Source organism: Athene noctua, unplaced genomic scaffold, assembly GCF_965140245.1.
Source record: "Athene noctua unplaced genomic scaffold, bAthNoc1.hap1.1 HAP1_HAP1_scaffold_48, whole genome shotgun sequence".
NCBI classification, from domain to species: domain Eukaryota; kingdom Metazoa; phylum Chordata; class Aves; order Strigiformes; family Strigidae; genus Athene; species Athene noctua.
The window spans coordinates 1-24358 of NW_027437543.1; positions in this window are offsets into that span (position 1 = coordinate 1).

Consider the following 24358-nt stretch of genomic DNA (forward strand, 5'->3'; position numbering starts at 1 on the left):
AAAATGAGGCCTAATTGTAGAAAATGAGGATTTTCACACAAAAAAGGTGCTTTTCCACCTTGAAATGGGAATTGTGCCCGAAAAGTGAGGGATTCTCTGTGAAAAATGAATGCGTGGAGTAAAAAAATGACATTTTGCATCCTGAAAATTAGGCTTTATTGTAGAAAAATGAGGATTTTCAGAAAAAGATCTTGATTTTTCAACTTAAAATGGGATTTGTGCTCGAAAAATGAGGGATCGTCCGTGAAAAATGAATGCATAGAGTATGAAAATGTGATTTCAGAACCGACAAATTAGGATTTAATGTAGAATAATGAAGATTATCAGGAAAATAATGGAGCTTTTTCACCTTGTTATAGGTTTTGTGTCCTAAATGTGAGGGATTGTCTGTGAAAAATGAATGCTTGGACTATAAAAATGAGCTTTTGGACCATAAAAATGAGAACTAATTATCGAAAAATGAGGATTTTCACACAAGGAATGTGCTTTTTCAACTTGAAATGTGATTTTTGATCGAAAAGTGAGGGATTGCAGGTGAAAAACGAATGCTTGAATTATAAAAATGAGCTTTCGGACCATAAAATGAGAACTAATTGTTGAAAAATAAGGATTTTCACACAAAGCAGGTGCTTTTAGACCTTGAAATGGGGTAGAGTAGGCATTATCTGTGAAAAATAAATGCTTGGACTGTAAAAATGAGGATTTGAACAGTAAAAAAAGAGACCTTATTGAAGAAGAATGAGGAATATCAGGAAAATAACGGTGCTTTTTGATCCTGAAATAGGTTTTGTGTCCTAAATGTGAGGGATTGTCTGTGAAAAATTAATGTTTTGAGTATAAAAATGAGCTTTTGGACCATAAAAATGAGGCCTAATTGTAGAAAAATGAGGATTGTCACAGAAAGAAGGTGCATTTTCACCTTGAAATGGGATTTGTGCTTGAAAAGTGAGGGATTGTCGCTGAAAAACGAATGCTTGGAGTATAAAAATGAGCTTTTGGAACATAAAAATGAGAACTAATTTTCGAAAAATAAGGATTTTCACACAAAACAGGTGCTTTTAGGCCTTGAAATGGGGTATAGTAGGCATTATCTGTGAAAAATGAATGCTTGGACTATAAAAATGAGGATTTGGACAATAAAAATAGAGGCCTTATTGTCGAAAAATGAGGAATATCAGGAAAATCATGGAGCTTTTTGATTTTGAAATAGATATTGTGCCCTAAATTTGAGGGATTGTTTCTGAAAAATGAATGCATGGAGTATAAAAATGAGAATTTGGACCATATAAATGATGCCTAATTGTAGAAAAATGAGGATTTTTGTGGAGAAGTTTTTGGAAGATAACGGCCACCTGGTCCTTGATACCGACATGAGTAACTCTCTGCTAGCTGCCCCTGTGTAAAGAACTCACTGTTCAATGTTCCTCTCTGGCTGCCACTGCACAGAGAGCTATTGTTTAGCAAATTCCTTACCTAGAGCTATGGAGTGAAGTTGAAACATTGAGTAGGAGTCCATAGGCTCGTGCTTCTTGCGTGTGCTTCTCGCGTTGTACCAATGAAATATGAGTTCTGTTGTGTGGACAGTAGCTTAGAACCAATCACAGCTTGTTTAGCTGTATGCGATCACGCCCCAATAGTATATCAGATGCTCTGTGCTTAATAAAATGGGATCAAGCTGGCAAACCATACTGGTGTTATTCTTGATACCCGGGCTGTATCCGTCGACAGCTCAAAGAGGAGTTTCTCCTGGTCCCTGAAGTTGTGTGTTCAGCAACAAATCATCCCGGATTCCAGCACAAACCGGCCTGGCGGTTTGGCCAGGGCCCAGGGAACAACTGAGCCTGCGCAGAGCGACAGGGTGAGAAGTTCATCAGCGAGGAAGAAGAGGTGCTTCATCTGTGCGACCCTGGCCCAGAAATTTATGACCCTTGACCGGAACTTGAAGAGCTCATCGCGCAGGCGCAAGGGGAGGAGACCTGATTACCATGAGGAGCGAGGGGGGGGATAGAGCACGGATCTGCACAGGCGTCCATGAATACGCACTGTTTTGTAACAGAGAGGCCGGACGGGAGCTGCGAACGGCGCGCATGCTTGTGGTGGAGCGATCCCCCACTCGCCCGGCGCTGGATAAAGAAACCTGCGTTATAACCCCTCAGTTATGGAGTGATTTCTCCGCACGGCAACTGGCCCCGCCCCTCCCTCGCTGCCGATGTCTCCTGGCCCCGCCCCTCCCTCGCTGCCAGTGTCTCCTGGCCCCGCCCCTCCCTCGCTGCCGATGTCTCCTGGCCCCGCCCCTCCCTCGCTGCCGATGTCTCCTGGCCCCGCCCCCCCCACTGCCGATGTCTCCTGGCCCCGCCCCTCCCTCGCTGCCGATGTCTCCTGGCCCCGCCCCCCTCGCTGCCGATGTCTCCTGGCCCCGCCCCTCCCTCGCTGCCGATGTCTCCTGGCCCCGCCCCTCCCCTCAGCCCGCTCCCAGCGGCGGAGGCGGCGGCAGCACCCGCGGAGGTTCCCGCCGGGGCCGGCGCTGGCGGGGGGGGTCGGCAGGCAGCGGCGGCGGGGCCGGGGCAGCGGCGGGGGGGGCCGGGACGCTGAGCCCCGGGCGCCGGCGGGGGGAGCGGGGCGGGGCGGGGCGGAGCGGCTCTCTCGCTGCCGGCGGCGGCGAACCGGCCGCCTTTGCCGGGCGGAAGCCGCGTCCCGGCCCCGCGCCGAGAACCGCCCCCCGCCCCCCGCCGGCCCCGCAGCCCCGGCGCCGGGAGGAGGCGGCGGGGAAACCGCCCCCCCCGCGCCCGGCGCCCTCCGCGGGAGCGAAGCGCCGCTCCGCCCGGCCCCCGCCGGCCCCCCCGCGGGCACCCCCGGGAGGAGGGAGCCTCGGCCGGCCCCTGCGCGGGAGCAGCCGCTCGGGGTGAGTACAGCGGCACCCCGGAGCGGCGGGAGCTTCGGGCGGGAGAAGGGCAAAAACCCCGAGAGGCGGCTTCCCCCCGCCGCGGCCCCGCGGCCTGTCCGGGCTCTCGTGGTGCTGAATTCCCGGGGAGCTGACACGGGGGGAGCGGCGGTTCGGGGCTGGAAGGCACCGTCCTTCAGCCCGCCCGGGGGAGCAGCGACCCCGGGCACTGGGGCCGCTTGAACCCCGTTTTGCCTCTCGCTGTAGCTCCCGAGCCCTGAGGCATCTCCAGCGGGGCCGTTAGTGCCAAAGGGCTTCGGGTGGGTTCCGCAGTGAGCCTGGCGCTGCCGGCACAGCCCTAAAGTCAGCGGCTCTGCTGTCAGAGGGCCGGGGCCGGGGCACTGGGAGCAGCTCCCCGTCCCTCCCCCGGCATGGGGCTGGGTATTTGTGGGGGGCCGGGAGCCGTTTGGTGGGTGAATCCCATCGCTAATGGCAGACAGAGCCCAGAGACAAACTGCCCGGGCTGCTGCTCCTGCCGGAGCTTATGGCAGAGTTTCCTCCCGTGAACGCCTCAGCCCGGGCAGCTCTGACCCAGGGGGTTTCTGTCACGGAGCGTGGACTGACAGGAACAGCCGGAGAGGACCTCAGAGGGCCTTGTCCACCCTGCCTGGAGCTGATCCGTGCCAGAGGTTCTTCCGAACAGGGTTTGTGTCTGCCCTGGGTGCAGCAGGGTTCCTCACAGCCTGCAGGGAATTCTGGTGGGGTGCTGACCGTTACTAACACCGCTGCCTGCACCTTGGGGGGGTCACTACTTCTGTGTCAAACCCCGTTTGTGAGGCGTTTTAGGATCTTTCAGGAATGAATTTTGGGGGTCAGAGTCTGGGAGAAGGCAGCCCGCGGAACGATGGCGCGTGGGCGAAATACCCAGTGACAAATACTCCTTCATGGCTGTTGTGAAGATGTTACTGCTGTTATTTTCCAGTGTGGTTGTGCTCAGAAGTCAGGCACCATATAAATACCGCCTTGCATCGGGGACCCCACTTAGAGCTTCTTCCCTTCCCCAGCTGGTCCCAGGATTTGGCTCCTGCCGTGACTGGTGTGACTCCTCCTGGTTTCTCTCCCACTAAACTCTGTTGATTGACACTTTTTACCATTTCACCTCAAATCAATACTATTATAACTCTTCTTTTTTCCTCATCAATAACCCCCACAGAGAATGACTCTTTTTATTGCACTCTTTCTTAAAAGTGGATCTAGCAGAAAATTTTCAGTAAAACCAAACTCAGATTAAAAAACCTTCCATCTGTCAATATATCTTCTTCCTGTCAATATATCTTCTTCCTCCCTGATGCTCATTCTCATTCTGATTTCATGCTGTCTGGACTCTTTTGTCGAATCCCGACTGTTCTCCCCAGCTGTCCGTCACCCACTCTCATGTTTTGATGGCTCTTGTCCCAGACAGCCTGGTAAAAAGATCTTGGTTATTTCCTCTTTCCTTTTTTTCCCCTTTGAGAAGTCCCATGAACTTTTTGCAGCTGTCCTGACTCTCCTCCCCTGTGCTCCCTGGGCAGCAGCGTGGCAGTGAGAGCTGCCCCCCGGGAGGAGATGTGCTCTTCTGGCCAGGGGCTGGTGGGCAGCTCTCTGGTGACCAAACCCCGGAGAAAACAAGGGGCTTTGCTGTAGGGCCTCTTGTCCCTGAAGGAACAATCCTTTAGCCCAGGTGTCTTGGGACGTGTCTTTTGGGAGGGGGCTACCAGGCCTCCAAACCCAGCAGTTTGTGTCAGCTTATTCTTTGTTCCGTTTTGGTTTTGCTTCTGGCCCTGAATCTGCAGCAGCAGTTTGGGGCTGCACAGGGGTTCAGGGTAGGGTCGCCTGTTCCTCCAGGAGAGGATCTGCTGACTCGGCTCAGTATTTTAAACAAGATGGAGCCAAATGAATCCTCTTTGTCTCAAGAACTGGTAGCCAGGGTGGATGAGCAGTTCATTCACAGTTACTTAAACCCTGCAGGAAATCAGATTTGCACAGTTAAAATTGCTTTCTTAACCAGTGTTTAGCATCTTGGGGCCTCAAGGGTTAAAATTCCTCTGGCACCTTGGATCAGTGTGTTAGGATTTAGAAGTGCTCTAGATGTAGCAGGCAAATGAGTTAAACTGCATTAAAAGTAAACCCGTGCGTGGGATTACTTTTGCCCAAGGACCTGGGTGCACTTGGTGGGTGATGCAGAAGGCTGGGGAAGTGCGATGTGTGCCTCGAGGGTTGGGTTTTAGGTGAAAAGAGCCGATGGATGGAACTGTATGACGTTAACTGCCAACTAAGGCTGTTCTTGCATCGCGTCATCGCTCCGGCTGACAGAGCTTCCCCTAACGGCCTGACGTGACTAGAACAGATGAACTTTGGCAGGGTCAGCACTGATGGCAGCACCTGGTGCCCGGCAGCGCCCTGCAGATGGACACCTTCGCCCTGCAGACTGCGAGCGGGGACCGCGCCAGAGGCACCGGCTCCGCCTGTGGCAGAGACTTCACGCCATCGTCCCGCTGAGCCCGAGGTCACCCGCTCCGCCGACGGAGCCAACTCCGCCTCATCCCTCCTGCCTGCAAAGCCTGTCCTGAGAGATGGAAGCCAAAGTTATGGGCTAAATGATCTCACTGCACAGTTTGGAGGGGTGGCCCACAGACGAAGGGAATGAGATCTGTGGAGACACATTTGAGAGCAGGGAATGGGACGGGGATTCCTTAGAATGTCTTGGCAACCTGAGCATGACGTGAAGGGTATATAAATGGTGTAACGTAAGGGGTGGAGCCTGCCCTGGTTTCACTGGGATAGAGTTAATTTTTCTCCTCAGTAGCTCGACTAGCGCTGTGTTTTGGATTCCGTACGGGATTTGCCATGAGAAGAATGCTGATCCTACAGGGGTTGATGTCAGAGATCAAGGTCTCGGCGGGGGCAGAGCCAGAGCCCCAACTTAGCCAGCGGCATGTCCCATCTCCTGTAACGTCGTGCTCAGGGTGTCAAGGAGGGGCGGCTGGGAAGCGGGGGGTTCTCTCCTGCACCTGGGACTGCGAGTGCGGGGTCTCGGTTTTTGGGGATCGCTGGCTGGGAAGGGGCTGGGTATCAGCGGGCGGGTGGTGAGCAATCACAGGGTGCAGCGCCCCTTTGTACTTTCCCTCACTGTTACTGTTTTATCACAATTGCTAGTGACACTGAGCGGAACCTGTAAGGAAAAGGAGCTTTGCCCCCGGTGTGACCCTTCCCCGGGGAGACTGAGCCGGCTGCGGGGCCAGCGAGGCCCGAAGCACCCGGCCATGGCGCTGGGCAGCCGGCCAAGGCCAGCCCGCAAGGAGGGAGGGCTGGGCAAGGGGCTGCCAGGCCCCGGGGGAAGAAACCCTCTGGGCCCGGCCCCTAACGCTGCCCCTGGAGAAAGGGAGAGGAGGAGGAAGGTGACAGATGAGCGTGGAATCTCCCAGGGCAGAGGTTAACAGACAACTTTCTTGTTCTTCTGGAGGGTCACCAGGGCCATCACGTGGGGATGGCTCATGGCTGGTCCCGCCTCAGTGTCTGGGCCGGCTGTAAGGGTTTTGGGCCCGACGTTCAGCACGGGACTGGTCCCTCCTCCGCATGGGCCCACGGCGGCTGGACCTGTTGCTGCCCTCGAGAGCTGGGGAGTCATGTGATGGCCCCAGTGCCAGCTGGCTGGCGGTGCTGGGGCTGCTGCTCTCCGGCACTGGGGAGCCCTGCGACGTCCCCAGCGCTGCCTGGCCGGGGGTGCTGCTCTCAGCACTTGGAGCTGGCACGCGTCTCCTCTCCTGGCGTGTTCTGGGCCGGCTGTAGGGCGTCTGAGCCAAACGTTCAGCACGGGAGCGGCGTCGTGTGTGCTCAGGCCCAGATGGCCTGGACCTGCTACTGTCCTCAAGCGCTGGGGAGTCATGGGACGGCTCCAAAGCCACTTGGCTACCTGTGCTGGGGCTGCTGCTCTCCAGCACTGGGGAGCCCTGGGACGTCCCCAGTGCTGCCTGGCCGGGGGGGCTGCTCTCAGCACTTGGTGCTGGCATTCGGCTCCTCTCCTGGCGTGTTCTGGGCCGGCTGTAGGGCGTCTGTGCACGACATTCCTCATGGGAGAGGCGTCGTGTGTGCTCGGGCCAAGGTGATCTGGAGCTGCTGCTGCCCTCACATGCTGGGGAGTCATGGGATGGCCCCAGTGCTGCCTGGCCGCTGGTGCTCGGGCTGCTGCTCTCTGGTAGTGGGGAGCCCTGAGACGTCCCCAGCACTGCCTGGACTGGGGTGCTGCTCTCAGCTCTTGGCACTGGCGAGCGGCTTCTATCCCGGCATGTTCTGTGCTGGCGGTCCCTGTGGTCGGGCGCAGGTGAGCTGGAGCTGCTGCTGCCTTCACGTGCTGGGGAGTCATTGCATGGCCCCAATGCCACCTGGCTACTGCATCTGGGGCTGCTGCTCTCTGGTTCTGGCAAGCTGTAGGATGTCCTCAATCCTGACCCGCTACCAGTGCCAGAGCCAGCGAGCCCTGAGCTGTCAGTGGAGGCTGTAAGGGGAAGCAGGAAGGTCAGGGGCACAGAGGCCACAGTGGAGAGGCCAGAGTGGTGCCCCCAGCCCTCCTGGGGCAGAGAGGCTCTGCCAAGCCCAGCCTGGGCACCCGCTGCCAGGCCTTGCCTGGGCCCTGGCCCCAGCCCAGGGGCATGAAGGTGCTTTGCCTCTTACCATTGCCCTGGCCAGCACAGCTCTCACACTCCCAGCTGGTTCTGCTGTTCCTGATGTTGGAGCAGCGCCGGTGGGTGCCTTCGGTAGCGCAGGAGATGCACAGGAGCAGTTCCCAGGGCCTGGGGAACAAAAGGGTTCATGGCTGTGAGGACAAAGTGGCTGCACACGGGGTTGTGCGGCACAGCTCCTGTTCTCTGACCTTCTGCTCCGAGGTCTCGGTGAGGCAGAGATCCCGTGCAGAGCCCAGGGTGCTGCTTTGGCAACTTACCCCCGTTCCTCTGCGTGCTCCCTGCCCTCGGGACACAGGCACTCACGGGCATCGCAGCGGCTGTGCATCTCAATTAGTATTTCGTCTTGAGGCTCATTCTCCCATGATGGCAATCTGATGGAGAAAGGGAAATGGCTGAGCCCCTGCTGCCCCGGCATGAGGCCGATGCAGGGCAGCCCTGCTCCTCCCCCCTGCCCGGTTTCCAGCTCCTGCGTGAAGCTGAAGCCCAGGCAGACGGGACAGCGGAGGGGCAGGACTGCAGGGGCAGCCCTGGGCACGGCACAGGGCTTGCAGCCTCCTGTGCTGTGAGCCGGCAGGACACCAACCTCACGGGGACTCGGATGCCCATGACGAGCATATCAAATATAAAGTCACGCTTGTCTCTGCAGTGAGGGCAGCTGAATGAACTCAGAGCAGTGTACCGAGCCTGGCCCTGCAGCGGAAACAAAAGGAGAAGGGGTTAGACCCTGGTGCTGCCCAGCTCCTGCCATGTCCGGGGGCGAGGGAACGGCTCCTACCTGTATGCAGCCCCGGTGGAACCAGGCGTGTTTGCAGACGGGGCACACCAAGGTGTGGAAGGACTTTCTGTCCCCCACAGGCTCCAGGCAGATGAGGCAGCTGATGTTCTCCTCCGGAGCCGCCTCCACCTGCTGCTCTGGGCGGTGCTCCCTGCAGAAGCACCTGGGGGGCAGAGGGAAGGGATGGGTGAGGTGAGAAGTGCTGGGTCCTCCCCCGGTGGGGGCGAGGAGGGAAGAGGCGGTACCTGTGTCTTTTGGGAGGGGGATACCAGGGGGAGCTGGCTGGGTGCTCGCCAAGCCGCTTTCCGTCATTTCCCAACAGTCCGGGCTGAGCGGGGAGGTCTCGACAGATTGGAAATTGGCCGATGTGGCGCCCACCTATAAGAATGCCTGGAAGGATGATCCGGGAAATTACAGGCTTGTCAGCTTGACTTCGGTGCCCTGGAAGCTGAGGGAGCAGCTCATCCTAAACACCATCATGCAACACATGAGGGACAACCAGATGCTCCGGCCCAGTCAGCGGGTTTATGAAAGGCAGGTTGTTGCTAGTTAGGGCTTGGCGGACGGAAGATGTCGCGCTGTACGGAAAGGTAGGGCCCCTCTCCAGATAGCCAATAGCGTTATAGCGCTTAGTTATGACGTAAGCGGACAGAAGTGACCTTGTAAACCTAAGCTATATAATGCTGTGTTAGTTATCAATAAACGCCATTTGCCATCCACCACATTGGTGTTTGTGAGCTGATGGCCCGAGCGGCCTGGGATTGGTCGCCGTGCCGTTCCTGAACCAGGTTGCCACGCCTCTGAACGGCAACAATTGGTGCTGAAACCCGGGAAATTCGCTTGGATTCGGGTGAACAGCGGCCGGAGCGGCAGGACCAGCCCGGCAGGGACGACGCTCCCGGACCAACAAGGAGGATGGAAGCCCTTGTGAAGGTCGTATCGCTATTACATAAGCGGTGGGGTATTGATTGTAAACCCAAAGATTTTACTCTCGCAGTTGCGAGGCTTTTACGAATGTGGGTCATTGACCGTCCGGTGGATATTCTCCACCCAGAAGTGTGGGATAAATGTACTAAAGCGTTAGCCGAGGAGGCGATGTCCTCGGGTTGTGGGGAAAAGTTGTACGGGCCTTGCAGACGGCCATGCAAGAGCGGGAGACTTGGAGGGCGGCACAGAAGTGTTTGCTGGCCACCCTGGGGGTGGGAAATGGGGCAGCCACGCAGACTTTGCATTCCTCAGATAATGATGATTTTGTTGTGCTTAAAGATCTAGGGGAGGGCGATGCCCCCCCCAATCTCCGATTTCTGACCAGGTTACGGAGGAACAGAAACGAGTAAAACCTTTTGGGGATGGGCTGGCCGTGGAGGCTGGAGGTGCCGCGGAGAAATTTGAATTTGAGGAAGTTTGGTTTAGCCCGCCGCCTTATGCGCCCCAAGATGGCGCCGAGCACATGGTGGAAGGGCGGAGTGAGGAAGTTTTTGGCGGAAGTAAGGGGGAGGAGTATGAGAAGGAGAAGGGGGGTGGAGGCGATCGGAAAGGGGAGAGGTGTGCGTGTGAGGGGCGGAGAGCCAATCAGAGCGTCTCTCCAAAAAAATGCCCTTATAAGGCAAACACCCCACCGAACAGAAGGCGGGGCGAGCCAAGGGGGAGGGAACGGCCCACCCATAAGGGAAGTGGGCGGGGCCCTAGTCAAACCGAAAGGTACGGGAACCCGGCAGTAAGCAGTCCGTCGAGTTCCGACTCCGAGTCAGGTACGAGCTGGGATGAGCGGCTCGCCACAGATTTAACTGCAGAGAAGGAGGAAATGGGGTCAGATAGAGCCCAAGGCCAGCATTCCCCCCGGCAATTTAAAGAGAAGCCACAAGGGGGGCAAATCCTGTTGGAGAATGGCTTGCAGAGCAAGGCCATGGCTCTGTGCAGGAGCTGATTCCAGCCGTCTGAGGGCAACAAAGGAAAAAACCCAGGGTACAGTTATGCTCACAAGGGGGGAGGTTCGGGGCACGGTTATGCTGACAAAGGGCAGTTATGCAAACAGGAAGAAACTGAGGTACAGGGCGGCCTTGATTGTGTGGTAAACAACTTTTGGGGAAAAACAAGCCGGAAGAAGGAGGATGTTGTGACATACTCGAAATACCACAAGGGGCTGGGATATTATAATGTAACCTTTTAGACGTATCCAGTAGATTCACGGTTAGCATGCATAATTACAGTGAGCGCTTATATAAGGTGTGCTTTCTCGCAATAAAGTGAAGCTTGTTTACCATTCCCATTGAATCGACTGCTTGCTTTCTCCGTCTGTCCGCAAAATCCCTCTCACGGCTTGGAGGAAGATAAAGATGGTGTGTGCCAGCCGGGCCCCGCCGGCCGTGCTGGCGCTCCCGGTTGTGAGTTTTTATTCACAGGATCAGATCGTCAGACGCTCCCGTAATCTGCATGTTCCGGCAACAAGAGCAGATGATAAGCTGGCAAACACCTCGCGTACATCTAGAGGTTCCGCACCGGTGGTATTTAAACAATGGAGAAGTGATCCCTGGCGATGGTTTTGTGTGATTTTATTTTGGGGGCTTGTGACACTATCTGGTGGTTTGTATGAACATCAGCCATGGGAATGGGTGTTAGCAAGATGGGAAGACCAAAAGATAATACAAAAGACTGTTACCCCGGGACCCCCTAGCTTCCAAGCAAAACTCTGTGACCTAGCTCCCGTAAACCCCTGTTTGAATCACGTGTAGAACTTGGGGTCTTGGGTACTGGGAATCTGGCACAGAGAGGCGGGGGCTGTTCTTTATTAAAAAAAACCAAACAAACAAACCCCCAAAAAAACCCAGGAGGTAAAGGGTGGTGCACTAATTAGTTCTAACAGTGCAATCAAAAATGATTAGTACGGAAGAGAAAATCGGCTGGTCCTCACCTTTGTTTCAGTCAGTCCCTCGCTAACTAAACAAATCGTCCCTTGAAGTGAATTGAATATGAAACCTCACGCTGTGTGTGGTAGGTGCAGTTTTCAGGTTACTGCATCAGTTGAACCCAAATCTCCCAAGTTCCTGCTGGTGATGCTACGATGTGTATTCCTCCTTGTGTGAGGGCGTTGCCCTCGATGCCCCTTTTAATTATTTGTCGGATGTCAGCTCAACCCAATGTATGTGGGGCACAGCGCGAAGAGGGAATTGGAGGTGAAGGTGTGTGTTTTGGCGGTGTCATGCTGACAAGTTGGGATAGTGCGTTTGTATAAAGGTCGTTGTAGTCGATGGAGGTTGTAGATGGGCGATTCTGTCTGCATTGGGAATGTGGGTTTGCCATTAATCGGGGGTAATCCCCAGTGTAAGTTGCTGACTTCTGTGTGTAAGTTCTTGTTGTTCCCAAGGTCCTGAAGAAGACTCTCATTGGAGAGAAGTTAACAACAGACTTCAAAAAGGAGAAATATTGACGGTTGTAAAGATGGGGACGCCGTTTGGACTGGGAGTGGCCGGTACTGCTATGGGAGTGACCTCCCTGGCGATCCAGCAACGAGGCCTGTTTCAACTGTGAATTGTTACTGATGAAGAAGTTGTTTTATAACATTGTTCTTGATTGTTTTTACTTGTTAGTTGTCGACGGATACAGCCCGGGTATCAAGAATAACACCAATATGGTTTGCCAGCTTGATCCCATTTTATTAAGCACAGAGCATCTGATATACTATTGGGGCGTGATCGCATACAGCTAAACAAGCTGTGATTGGTTCTAAGCTACTGTCCACACAACAGAACTCATATTTCATTGGTACAACGCGAGAAGCACACGCAAGAAGCACGAGCCTATGGACTCCTACTCAATGTTTCAACTTCACTCCATAGCTCTAGGTAAGGAATTTGCTAAACAATAGCTCTCTGTGCAGTGGCAGCCAGAGAGGAACATTGAACAGTGAGTTCTTTACACAGGGGCAGCTAGCAGAGAGTTACTCATGTCGGTATCAAGGACCAGGTGGCCGTTACCTTCCAAAAACTTCTCCACAAATGTCCTCTGGTTTCACACCCGCAATTTCACATACACGAACTCTACTTTTTCTGATGAGAAGCCCAAGTGCTTCTGACTGTGTCAATACTGAGATTTTGGGTTGCGTCTGTAAGAAAACCCATTCTAAAATCACCGTCTCTCCATCTTGCAAACCTTCCTCTCTCAACTCCCCTTTTTTCTTTTTAATCCATTGACATAAAACACTGAAAGGCTGGTTTGCAACATTGACAACATAAACAGAAATTGCAGTGTCTTCCAGACGGCGAGAGCTCCAATGAGAAGACATTTTTTGTGCTATGTTATCCAAGGCCTCTTGTTTTTTTTTTGTACATATACGGGGTTCTGCTGCATCGGTACCTTGTAACCATGATAAAAGTGGAGCAATATCATCGTTAGTGATTCCAACAATATTTCGAACCCATTGGATATCACCTAGTAATTTTTGAGCATCATTCAAGGTTCTAATAGTGGTGCGCAGATGGATCTTTTGTGGCCGTATCTGTGTATCTGTGATGATCCATCCAAGATATTTCCACGGTGCCGAGTGTTGAATCTTTTCTGGTGCTACAATCAATTTCTTTGTGGCCAGTGATTGGATTATACTTTGAACAAGTTCATCAGAAATCTCATGTGGGTGTGCAAAAAGAATATCATCCATGTAATGATATATAAGCATCTCAGGGAACTGTTGACGCAACGGTGTCAACGCCCATGCTACACATAACTGACACAAGGTTGGTGAGTTTTTCATTCCTTGAGGAAGCACTGTCCATTCATATCTTTGGCTTGGGGCTTTGCGGTTTACTGCTGGTCAAGTAAATGCAAAGCGTTGAGTGTCAGTTTGATGCAGTGGAATGGTAAAGAAACCATCTTTTAAGTCTATTATGAAAAGAGACCAACCGGCAGGCAACATGGTAGGGGTAGGAAGTCCAGGCTGCAAAGCACCCATAGATTGCATTTGTGCATTTACAGCTCGCAAGTCCTGTAATAAACGCCATTTTCCAGATTTTTTCGGTATAATAAATATAGGAGTGTTCCAGGGACTTACTGAGGTTGAATGTGACCAGCAGCTAATTGTTCTTGAACCAATTGTTGTGCAATTTGCAGCCGTTCTTTTGTCATTGGCCATTGATCTACCCATACAGGTGTTTCTGTAAGCCATGTGAGGGGCAAGATGGGCGGCTGTTGATCAATGGCCATTACTAAAAAAGCTGCTTATCAGTAGTCAATACCGCACCAATCTGCGACAAAACATCTCTTCCTCTCAGTCCTTGAATTCCAGCTGGTAATGACACAACATATGGTCGTAACGTGACTCTTTGTTGATCTGGGAATATAATAGATACTGGATCAGTACTTAAGGCAGGTGCTTCTACACCCCCTACTGCCAAAACTCTTGTAACAGGCTTTTGTACAGGCCAGTGATGCGGCCAGTGTTGTTTATTAATAATAGTGATGTCTGCTCCTGGGTCTAATATAACTCGTATCTGCAAGTGGGTTGAGTCCTTATGTAAGGTGACTGTTCGCTCCGGTCGACTAGATAATGCTTGAGTGAATAGAATGGCAGGTCCAGTAGAGCCAAAACCTTTTGCTCCTCTTCCGTTATGATGTTTAAGAGACAAATCACCGGCTTTAGGTTGTGAATTCCACAGCGCAATGATTTGAGCTATTTTGCTGCCAGCAGGAATAGTCAGGGGACGAAACAGCGTATAGGCCATGACATGAATTATTCCAGTGTAGTCAGCCTCAATTACGCCTGGTAAAATTATAAGTCCTTTTATTCCAGAGGAGGATCTTCCGATTAACAAACCTCCTAATCCACCTGTAACATACTCTGGTACAAACAATGGTCCTTTTGCAGTAGTTGGAATTAAAGTGACTTTGTTATCCGTTAAGGTGACATCTATTGCTGTTGCCACATCCACCATGAGACTTCCGTATGTGGCTGGTGCATGTTGGGAAAGGTATCCATTGTCGATTGAGGAGGAACAGCCATTTTTGTCGACGCGCGTTGTCCCACCGCGCTGCATCTCCCGTTTCCTGATCGGAGACGAGCCGCAGTTGCATGAGAGGATCTATTACAATTGTGACACCATACCGCTGTTTTTTGACAATTTTTTCTAAAGTATCCACCATCTCCGCAATGAAAACATGGACCCATATCCTGAATAAATTTCCTCCTTTCTGGTATTTTATTGCTCATCTTAGTAACAGCAGCAACTACTGGTTTTTCTCTTTCTACCTGCAAAGCACTTTTCACAGCAGAGGCAATCATGGCTGCTTGGGCATTCTGTTCTGCCCTGGAAGCACGTCATAACATTTCATCAACAGGGGCTTCTTTTGGTAAACCTGCTAACAGAGTCCTTGTCTTGGCATTGGCATTCTCAAAAGCTAACAACCGGAACATACAGTCTTTCATCTCATCAGGTAAATCTGCTTGGTCTTTTATAGCTTGGGATAGTCGATCAATAAAAGCATTCTATGGTTCTGAAACTCCTTGTCGAACAGCTGCCAATGGAGATGACCTTTTCCCTTCAGGAATCTGTAGAAGAGCCTGGTGAGCTAGATGTTGTGACATTTGATGAAGAATTGAAGGAAAAGTCACCTGCACGTGAGTGGTGGCACATGGGCCTTGACCTGTGAGCATATCTACCGTCACAGCATAGAATGGATCATTCTGATCATGTTGATGCTTATTTAATTCAGCAATTGCAAGTTGTTCCCATGTTCTTTCCCAAATTATATATTGCGAAGGAGTCAGCAGAAGTGAAGCAATATTCTGACAATCAGCAGGAGCCATCAAATCTGCTGTAAATATATATTTTATAATGTTCTTTGCTGCTTCTGATTTTAGTCCGTAAGTAGTTACTGTCTGTTTTGCTTGTTGTGAAATTTTCCAATCATGTGGTTCCCCCTTTCCAGCTCCACCATCAATAACCACAGGGCAAGCTAAAGATCCAGCTGTTTTCCAATCTCCTTCTAAAATAGCATCTCGGATTACTCCAGTCCCTCGTCTCTGCACAGGATCAAGGTTAGATACTGCAGTGTGATAAGATGGGAGTTGTTGTGTAGCCGGAGCTGTATTTGTTGTAGCTGCTGGTGGTGGTGGCAGTGGTGGTGCAGAAGGAATTGCAGGGCCTGCATTAGAATGCCGCCAAGTGGTAGATTTTAACGAGTCCTTTTTTATCTCCGCACTGGGATGCAACTCCTCCAGTTTTTTCATTAGTTGATGTAACAGTTTGTCATTTTCTAGGTCGTCTGCAGCAGGAGCTGCTGGAGGCGTGTTACTGCCAGAGTTATTAGCTGACGATGAGGAAGAGGAGGAACCAGAAACCGGAAGAGGTGGATATGCTCGTGGGTGGCAGCTAGATCCACCTTGCTCTGCCTCCTCTTTCTTAGCGTCCTCCATCTTAGAAACAGTCTCTTTCACTTCCGTTTTATTCTCAGTTGGAACCGGAGCTGCACTGCTCGTACCCCCCCTTCCACACGAGCTGTGACTTCTGCTGCAGAAGGAGCGACAGGAGCTGACATACCACGAACTGGCAACTTAGTAACATCAAGGCCAAAAAATTTCGCCACTCGAGGATGTGGGGTGGCTGCTGCTTTGTTCACCTCTGTGTTACCTGATTGTAACGCCTCTATTGCTGCAGCGGCGACCTTCCGCTCAGCTTTCATCTCTTGTAAAGCAGCAATCACCTCCCACCACACCGATCCAAGTCCCTTTGCTTTCTTTCCTGCTTTTCCACCCTTTATGGTAAATTTCCACAGTAAATCTCCTACTGCCCTCCACTCGGAGAGATTAAATAACATAGAGGCGCTGAGACAAAGCTGCTGTTCCTGTGCCCATTGCACCAAGTCCTTTAGCTTGGACTGACTCACATCACTACCTCTCTTAGAGAGTATACTTGTGAGGAGCCGTATCGCTGCTACCACTTCTCGTGCCATAGCAGCTCACCTTCGCAGAGGACAGCCTGCAGAACTGTCTCCTAACTCCAGAAGTGCGTCTGTGCGCCGGCTTCTGTGTTTCTCTGCGCCACCTTGATCCGAAGTTCTCCGCTCATCGCCACGTCCTGGTCGATGTTTTGAGAAAAAAGTCGCCCCCTTGTCCTTGTTTGGGCGCCAACTTGTCAACGGATACAGCCCGGGTATCAAGAATAACACCAATATGGTTTGCCAGCTTGATCCCATTTTATTAAGCACAGAGCATCTGATATACTATTGGGGCGTGATCGCATACAGCTAAACAAGCTGTGATTGGTTCTAAGCTACTGTCCACACAACAGAACTCATATTTCATTGGTACAACGCGAGAAGCACACGCAAGAAGCACGAGCCTATGGACTCCTACTCAATGTTTCAACTTCACTCCATAGCTCTAGGTAAGGAATTTGCTAAACAATAGCTCTCTGTGCAGTGGCAGCCAGAGAGGAACATTGAACAGTGAGTTCTTTACACAGGGGCAGCTAGCAGAGAGTTACTCATGTCGGTATCAAGGACCAGGTGGCCGTTATCTTCCAAAAACTTCTCCAGAAAAATCCTCATTTTCTACAATTAGGCATCATTTATACGGTACGAAATCTCATTTTTATACTCCATGAATTCATTTTTCACAGACAATCCCTCACATATAGGGCACAAAACCTATTACAAGGTCAAAAAGCAACATAATTTTCCTGATAATCCTCATTATTCTACACTAAGTCCTAATTTGTAGGCTCCGAAATCTCATTTTCACACTCCATGCATTCATTTTTCACAGTCAATCCCTCACTTTTCGGGCACAAATCCCATTTCAAGGTGAAAAATCAAAATCATTGTCTGAATATCCTCATTTTTCTTCAATTAATTCTCATTTTCATGGTGCAAAATCTCATTTTTTTACTCCAAGCATTCATTTTTCACAGTGAATCCCTCAAATTTAGGGCACAATATCTATTTCAAGATCAAAAAGCACCATTATTTTCCTGATATTCCTCTTTTTTCTACAATAAGGCCTCTATTTTTATTGTCCAAATCTGCATTTTTATAGTCCAAGCATTCATTTTTCAGAGATAATGCCTACTATACCCCATTTCAAGGCCTAAAAGCACCTATTTTGTGTGAAAATCCTTATTTTTCGACAATCATTCCCATTTTTATGGTCCAAAAGCTCATTTTAACACCCCAAGCACTCATATTTCGCTGACAATCCCCCACTTTTAGGAACAAAACCCATATCAAGGTCAAAAGGCAACTTTTTCTGTAAAAATCCTCGTTTTTCTACACTATGCCCTTTTTTTTAGGCTCCAAAATCTCATTTTCATACAACATGCATTCATTTTTCACAGACAATCCCTCTGAGATAGGGGATTTGAGTAACTTTGTTCAGATGGCACAAGACAGAGGCCTGTCACAAGACAGAGGCCTGGGCACGGATAAAGAAAAGGGGGGAGAGCCACATACCAGGTGCTGAGAAAGTTGCTTGGCTGCAATCTCCTAGCTCAAAGAGGAGTTTCTCATGGTCCCTGAAGTTGTGTGTTCAGCAACAAATCATCCGGAATTCCAGCACAAACCGGCCTGGCGGTTTGGCCAGGGCCCAGGGAGCAACTGAGCCTGCGCAGAGCGACAGGGTGAGAAGTTCATCAGCGAGGAAGAAGAGGTGCTTCATCTGTGCGACCCTGGCCCAGAAATTTATGACCCTTGACCGGAACTTGAAGAACTCATCGCGCAGGCGCAAGGGGAGGAGACCTGATTACCATGAGGAGCGAGGGGAGGCAGGGGTAGAGTATGTATATGTACAGGCGTTCCATGAACACGCACTATTTTGTAACATATAAGCCAGACGGGAGCTGCGAACGGCGCGCATGCTTGTGGTGGAGCGATCTCCCATGCGCCCAGCACTGAATAAAACATACCTACTTTATAACTCCAAAGTTATAGAGTGATTTCTCCGCACGTCAACTTGGCACCCCAGATGGGACTCTCTACTCGGCTGCCGGGACACTGCTGAAGGGTGGACGTCCTAGGTGCACCCCGAGCTTTTCTCGGAGGAACTCCGCTCCCAGCTGTCCACTGCGGGAGTAGACAAGGACCATCTGACTTGCGGACAAAGGTCTGTTAAAAGGGTAAAGGGCTGCTGGGAAGACGCGCAGAGACGTCTGGCGCACAGCGTAGTCCCAAGGGAAACCGCGGAAGGAAACTCGGGGTTCATGGGAGTGTCATTGACCACCTCGACCAACTTATTCAGTGGGTATCGGGGTTCATGGGAGTGTCATTGACCACCTCGGGATTGGTACTTGTTGCAACTTGTTGAAACTTGTGAGATTCTGTCTGGTTTTGAACTTACGGCAAATTGTTAATGGTTTATGATATACGCTATACGGACTTGGTTATTTTCATGTTTTATGGTGTGAGTGAAAAGGTGAGACGGGCCCTTTAAGCGCGAGCGAGAGCAGCCGCTGCTGTGTGTCTGTGTGCCTGCATGCCTGCAGGGCGTGAGTGAGAGCAGAGCGGCCGCTGTAAAAGGAGTGAAAATTTTTTTACGCTGTGTTTGTATACGGTGCACGAGCCGGAGACGGGAGAGCGGATCCCTTCTCCGTTGGTTTGGGTTGGAATCTAGTGATTATTTGTGTAAAAGAGATGAGTGGCTGGCACGGGGAAATGATTTATACCTACTAGAGGGATTGTACACAACTCCCTCCGGGCAACTGGTAGCCTTAGACTGGGAACAACCAGCTGATTACACCCTCCGGGTTGGTGGGAGAATTCCTGCCTTCTTTGTGCCCCTACCCTCGGTAGGGGAAATTCTCACCAAGCGTGAGTATTGGCAGAGTGCGTAGAATGTCGGCATAAATGGTATTGTGCGTCGGATAAAAGGAAGTCGAGGTGTACAGAGTGTCGGGGGAAAGAGGAATTGTTGGATCTCACAGTCGAAAGGTGGGAGTCAGTAACCGGAACTTTGGGAAGTGAAGGAGGAAGAGTGGGAAAAGGTTAAAAGACAGTGTAAAAGCCGCTGTAAGTGGAGAAGAAAAGATTTTGGGAAGGATAAATAAAAATGGGGAATAAGCAGGGAAGAATTGCAAAGAAAAGCCCATTGGACTGTATACTCCTACACTGGAAAGACATAGCGGGGAGGGGAAGCACAGAAAGCAAGAGAATTCTGATTAAGTATTGTAATCAGTGGTGGCCACTTTACAAACTGGAAGAGGGGGCTAAATGGCCACTAAATGGGACCTCAGACTATCGTACGTTACTGCAATGAATGTTGTTTCTGCGGAGGGAGGGGAAGTGGGACGAGGTGTCCTACACAGATATGGTTTTCACCCTCCGGAATCACCCGGAGTGGCAGAGGGATTGTGGATTAGTTCCACCACAAGACCCTCTAGTGCTTGCCCTGGAAAAGGATTATAAGGGAGAGGTGAAAGGAAAATTAAAAAGGTGCTGCTCATCCTGTAGCATTGGGCAGAGGTGCACTAGAGTGGACAAGACTAGAAAGGCGAAAGAATCGAGCTTGGAGGACTTGTTCAGACCCCCTCCTCAGCTCCAGGAGCGGGACGAGGACTCGGAGGAACAGTCTGTTTCTCCAGATAGCCCAATCTCCTCCCGGACGCGGGGAAGAGCTCCTAAAGCTCTACAAGCACCCCTCAGAGAGGCGGTGGGACCCCAAGGCACTATGTTGGTTAAGGTGCCGTTCTCTCCTTCAGATCTAGAGATATGGGAAAAGAAAGCAAAACAATTACCGAAATGACCCTGAGAGTGTGACTAGGCATTTTCGGTTTATTACAAGACAACACAACCCTGATTGGGAAGACATACAGCTGCTGTTGGATCATTTAACGGAGACCGAGAGACAGCTGGTCTTAAAAACAGCGCAAAATCTGGCAGAGGATCACTGTACGGCCACTGGGGGAGATTATAAGGAGTTCCTCCCCTTACACGATGATGCGAAATGGGATCCCAATCGGTCTGCACATGTGGAGAGATTAAGAGCATATCGTGAATGGATTGCAAAGGGAATGGAGAGGGCTATCCCTAAAACGATAAATTGGTCCACACTTTATGAAATCAAACAGGGTCCATCCGAGTCCCCGTCAGAGTTCCTGGACCGGCTGAGGGATACAATGCGCTGTAACACATCTCTAGACCCGAACTCGGAGGAGGGGATACAACATCTGGTTTCTCTTTTCTTAGGGCAAGCTGCAGGAGACATTAGGAGGAAACTTCAGAAAATACCTGCCCCTAGGGGAAGAAACTTAGAAACACCGTTCGAGGAGGCACGGAGGGTATTTCGGAATAGAGAAGAGGATTACAAGAAAGGGCACAAGAAAATTTTAGCAGCAATAAAAGAAGGGGAACAAAGGAGGTCGGAGCGACCTTCGCTGAAAAGAAAACAATGTGCCATATGCAGGGAATTTGGACATTGGAAAAATGAATGTCCAGGGAGGTGGAGAAATAAGGGATAAAGGAGGAAGCCGCCGGAAGCAGCAAATGCTAGCAAATTTAGAAGAACAATGACGGGGACCCAGGGAATCTACCCTAGCGGACCCGCTGGTTACAATAAAGCGAGGGAAAGAACAAAAAGAAGTAGAATTTTTAGTAGACACTGGAGCAACATATTGAGTCCTAAATATGGATTTGGTACCTTTAGAGGAAGACTACGTTATGGTACTGGGAGCCACTGGCCAAAGTGAAAAGGCATACTTTTGTAAACCCTTAAAATATGAATTGGGAAAACAATTAGGCTTACATAAGTTTCTATATGTGCCAAATTCCCCGAAAGCGCTCCTGGGGAGAGACTTACTAGAACAACTAGGAGCCATTGTTACTTTCAGCAAGGGAGAGATTACTCTGGAGGTAAATGATCAAGAACTTATACAACTCATGAGCTTATCTTTAACCAGTGTTCCCACAGAAGGAGAAATTAGCGAGGAAATTGTCAATCAAGTGTATCCCGGGGTATGGGGCACTGACACACCTGGAAGAGCGAAGAACGCTCCACCTGTAGAGGTAAATCTCAAAGAAGGGCAACAACCGGTAAGAATTAAACAATACCCTTTAAAAAAGGAGGATCGGGAAGGGATTCAGCCCATTATAGAAAAGGTTTTACAAATAGGGCTGTTAACAGAATGTGAGTCTAATTTTAATACCCCTATACTACCTGTTCGAAAACCGGACGGGTCATACAGAATAGTTCAAGACCTGAGAGCAATAAATAAAATAACGGAAAATCTCCACCCAGGAGTGGCAAACCCTTACACTTTACTGACAAAATTGACTCCTGAGCTAATCTGGTTTACTGTTTTAGACCTCAAGGATGCTTTCTTTTGCCTCCCTCTCCTGGAAGCCAGTCAGAAAGTATTTGCATTCGAATGGGAAAATCCTAAAAGTGGACGTAAAACCCAGTTAACATGGACAGTGGTGCCACAAGGATTCAAGAACAGCCCCGCTCTATTTGGCAACCAACTAGCCAAAGACCTTGAACTATGGGAAGCCCCAGCTCCACCTGAAGAGGGACAGCTGCTGCAATATGTAGACGACATCCTAATTGCCACTAAGACAAAAGAGGCCTGCGTAACCTGGACGGTAAGCCTTTTAAATTTTCTGGGACTTCAGGGCTACCGGGTATCTAAAAAGAAGGCCCAAGTAGTGCAGCGTGAGGTGATCTATTTGGGCTACGAAATCAGTGCTGGGAAAAGGACCTTAGGACAAGCTCGGAAAGAGGCAATTTGTCAGACTCCGAGGCCACAAACAGTGAAAGAATTGCGAACATTCCTGGGAATGACTGGTTGGTGCAGGCTATGGATCTATAACTATGGACTGCTTGTTAAGCCACTGTATGCACTAACTGTCCCTGAACAGAAGAACCTCCGGTGGAATAAGGAGGCCATACGGACCTTTGAAGCACTAAAGAAGGCCCTGATGTCAGCTCCGGCTTTAGGACTCCCAGATGTAAGTAAGCCATTGTTTCTCTTTTCACATGAGAAACAGGGAATTGCATTAGGAATATTGGCACAAGACTTAGGCCCATACCGTCGGGCAGTTGCCTATTTCTCCAAACAACTGGATACAACCGCTAAGGGTTGGCCCGGATGCTTACGAGCGGTTGCAGCGGTAATCCTAAATGTACAGGAAGCACGAAAATTCACATTAGGCCAGAAGATGGCTGTATTAGTATCTCATACAGTGTCGGCAGTATTGGAAATTAAAGGAGGGCATTGGCTCTCACCCCAAGATTCCTAAAATATCAGGCTGAACTGGTGGAACAAGATGATGTGGAGATTGTAGTGACTAACATTATCAACCCAGCTTCTTTCCTTAGTGGAGACACAGGAGAACCGGTGCAACATGACTGCCTGGAGACCATCGAGGCAACATATTCAAGCCGCATAGACCTGAAGGACAGCCCTATGGAAGATGCAGAGAACTGGTTTGCAGATGGGAGCAGTTATGTCCTGAGCGGTAAGAGATATGCTGGGTACGCTGTTACTACCACCCAAGAGATACTGGAATCAGAACCACTGCCTGTGAGTCCATCTGCACAAAAGGCGGAGATAATCGCTCTGACCCGTGCTTTAGAATTAGCCCAAGGCAAAACTGTGAACATTTATACGGACTCAAAAGATGCCTTTGGGGTAGTTCATGCTCGTGGAGCAATCTGGAAGGAAAGAGGACTGCTAAGCTCACAGGGGAAACACATCAAACATGGGAAAGAAATTTTGAGGCTACTGGAAGCTGTCCAGCTTCCATGAAAAGTAGCAATCATGCACATTAAAGCCCACCAGAAGGTGAACTCAGACTTGGAGAGAGGAAATGAACTGGCAGAGAGGGAGGCAAAACAAGCAGCCAAAAGAGAGGTAAAAATGGAAGGAGCTTTAGTTCCTGATGGGCAAGTCATGCCAGAAGGTAAGCCTACTTATACTAAAGAGGATCAGAAGTTAATTACAGACCTAGAGGGATCGTATAATGGAGAAGGTTGGGCCATTACTCCTCAAGGGAAGGTAGTAATTCCCTCTTCTTTAACTAGACACTTGGTACGAGAAGAACACAGGAAAGGGCACTGGGGAGCAGAGGCCCTATACCGATATTTAGTCAAGAGTATTAGAGCTAGAAATCTGTATACCATAGTAAGGCAGGTGACTCAACAGTGTGATCTTTGCCTCCAGACTAATCCTAAAAATACCCCCAATCTAGAAGTAGGTCGGACTGGAAAGGGAAATGGACCAGGACAGCAATGGCAAATTGATTTTTCAGAACTGCCGAGAAAAGGGGGGTGTCGATACTTATTGGTATTAACAGACACCTTTTCAGGTTGGCCAGAGGCATTCCCCACTAGAACGGTTAAAGCCAGAGAAGTAACTAAAGTATTAATACAAGAAATAATTCCACGATTCGGGGTTCCAGCGACCATATCCTCAGATAGGGGCCCGCACTTTATCTCAAAAGTAGTCCAGCAAGTTAGTTGCTATCTGGGCATAGATTGGCAACTTCACACTCCATACCGTCCCCAATCTAGTGGTCAAGTAGAGAAAATGAATCATTTGATTAAGCAGCAAATAGTGAAACTTGGTCAGGAGTCAGACCTGACCTGGCCTCAGGCCCTCCCTCTGGCTCTTCTGCGCATACGAGCCAAACCGAGGGCCAAGGAAGGATTAAGTCCTTTTGAAATGTTATATGGCAGCAAGGGGACAAGTGGCAAACTATCGATACAGATCTGTGTACTAGCACGGGGCACCAGGGATATGTCTGTGAAGGAAACACTCTAGAGGCCCAAGATATGTGTTTGGACACCCACCAGAAAGAGTGTAACTTTGAAGTCCAACTTTCCCCAACAACCACACAGTTCTCATATACATAGGAGAAGGATGCACATGTCTACGCACTTCCTGTGGGAGGTTGGTGGTTGATGGTCACGAAAAGGAGATAGGCAACTACTCTAATCATTGTGTATGTAATTTCACTAAAATTGAAGGGTGTGACTTTAACTATGTTATCCCCGTACTGAGCTCC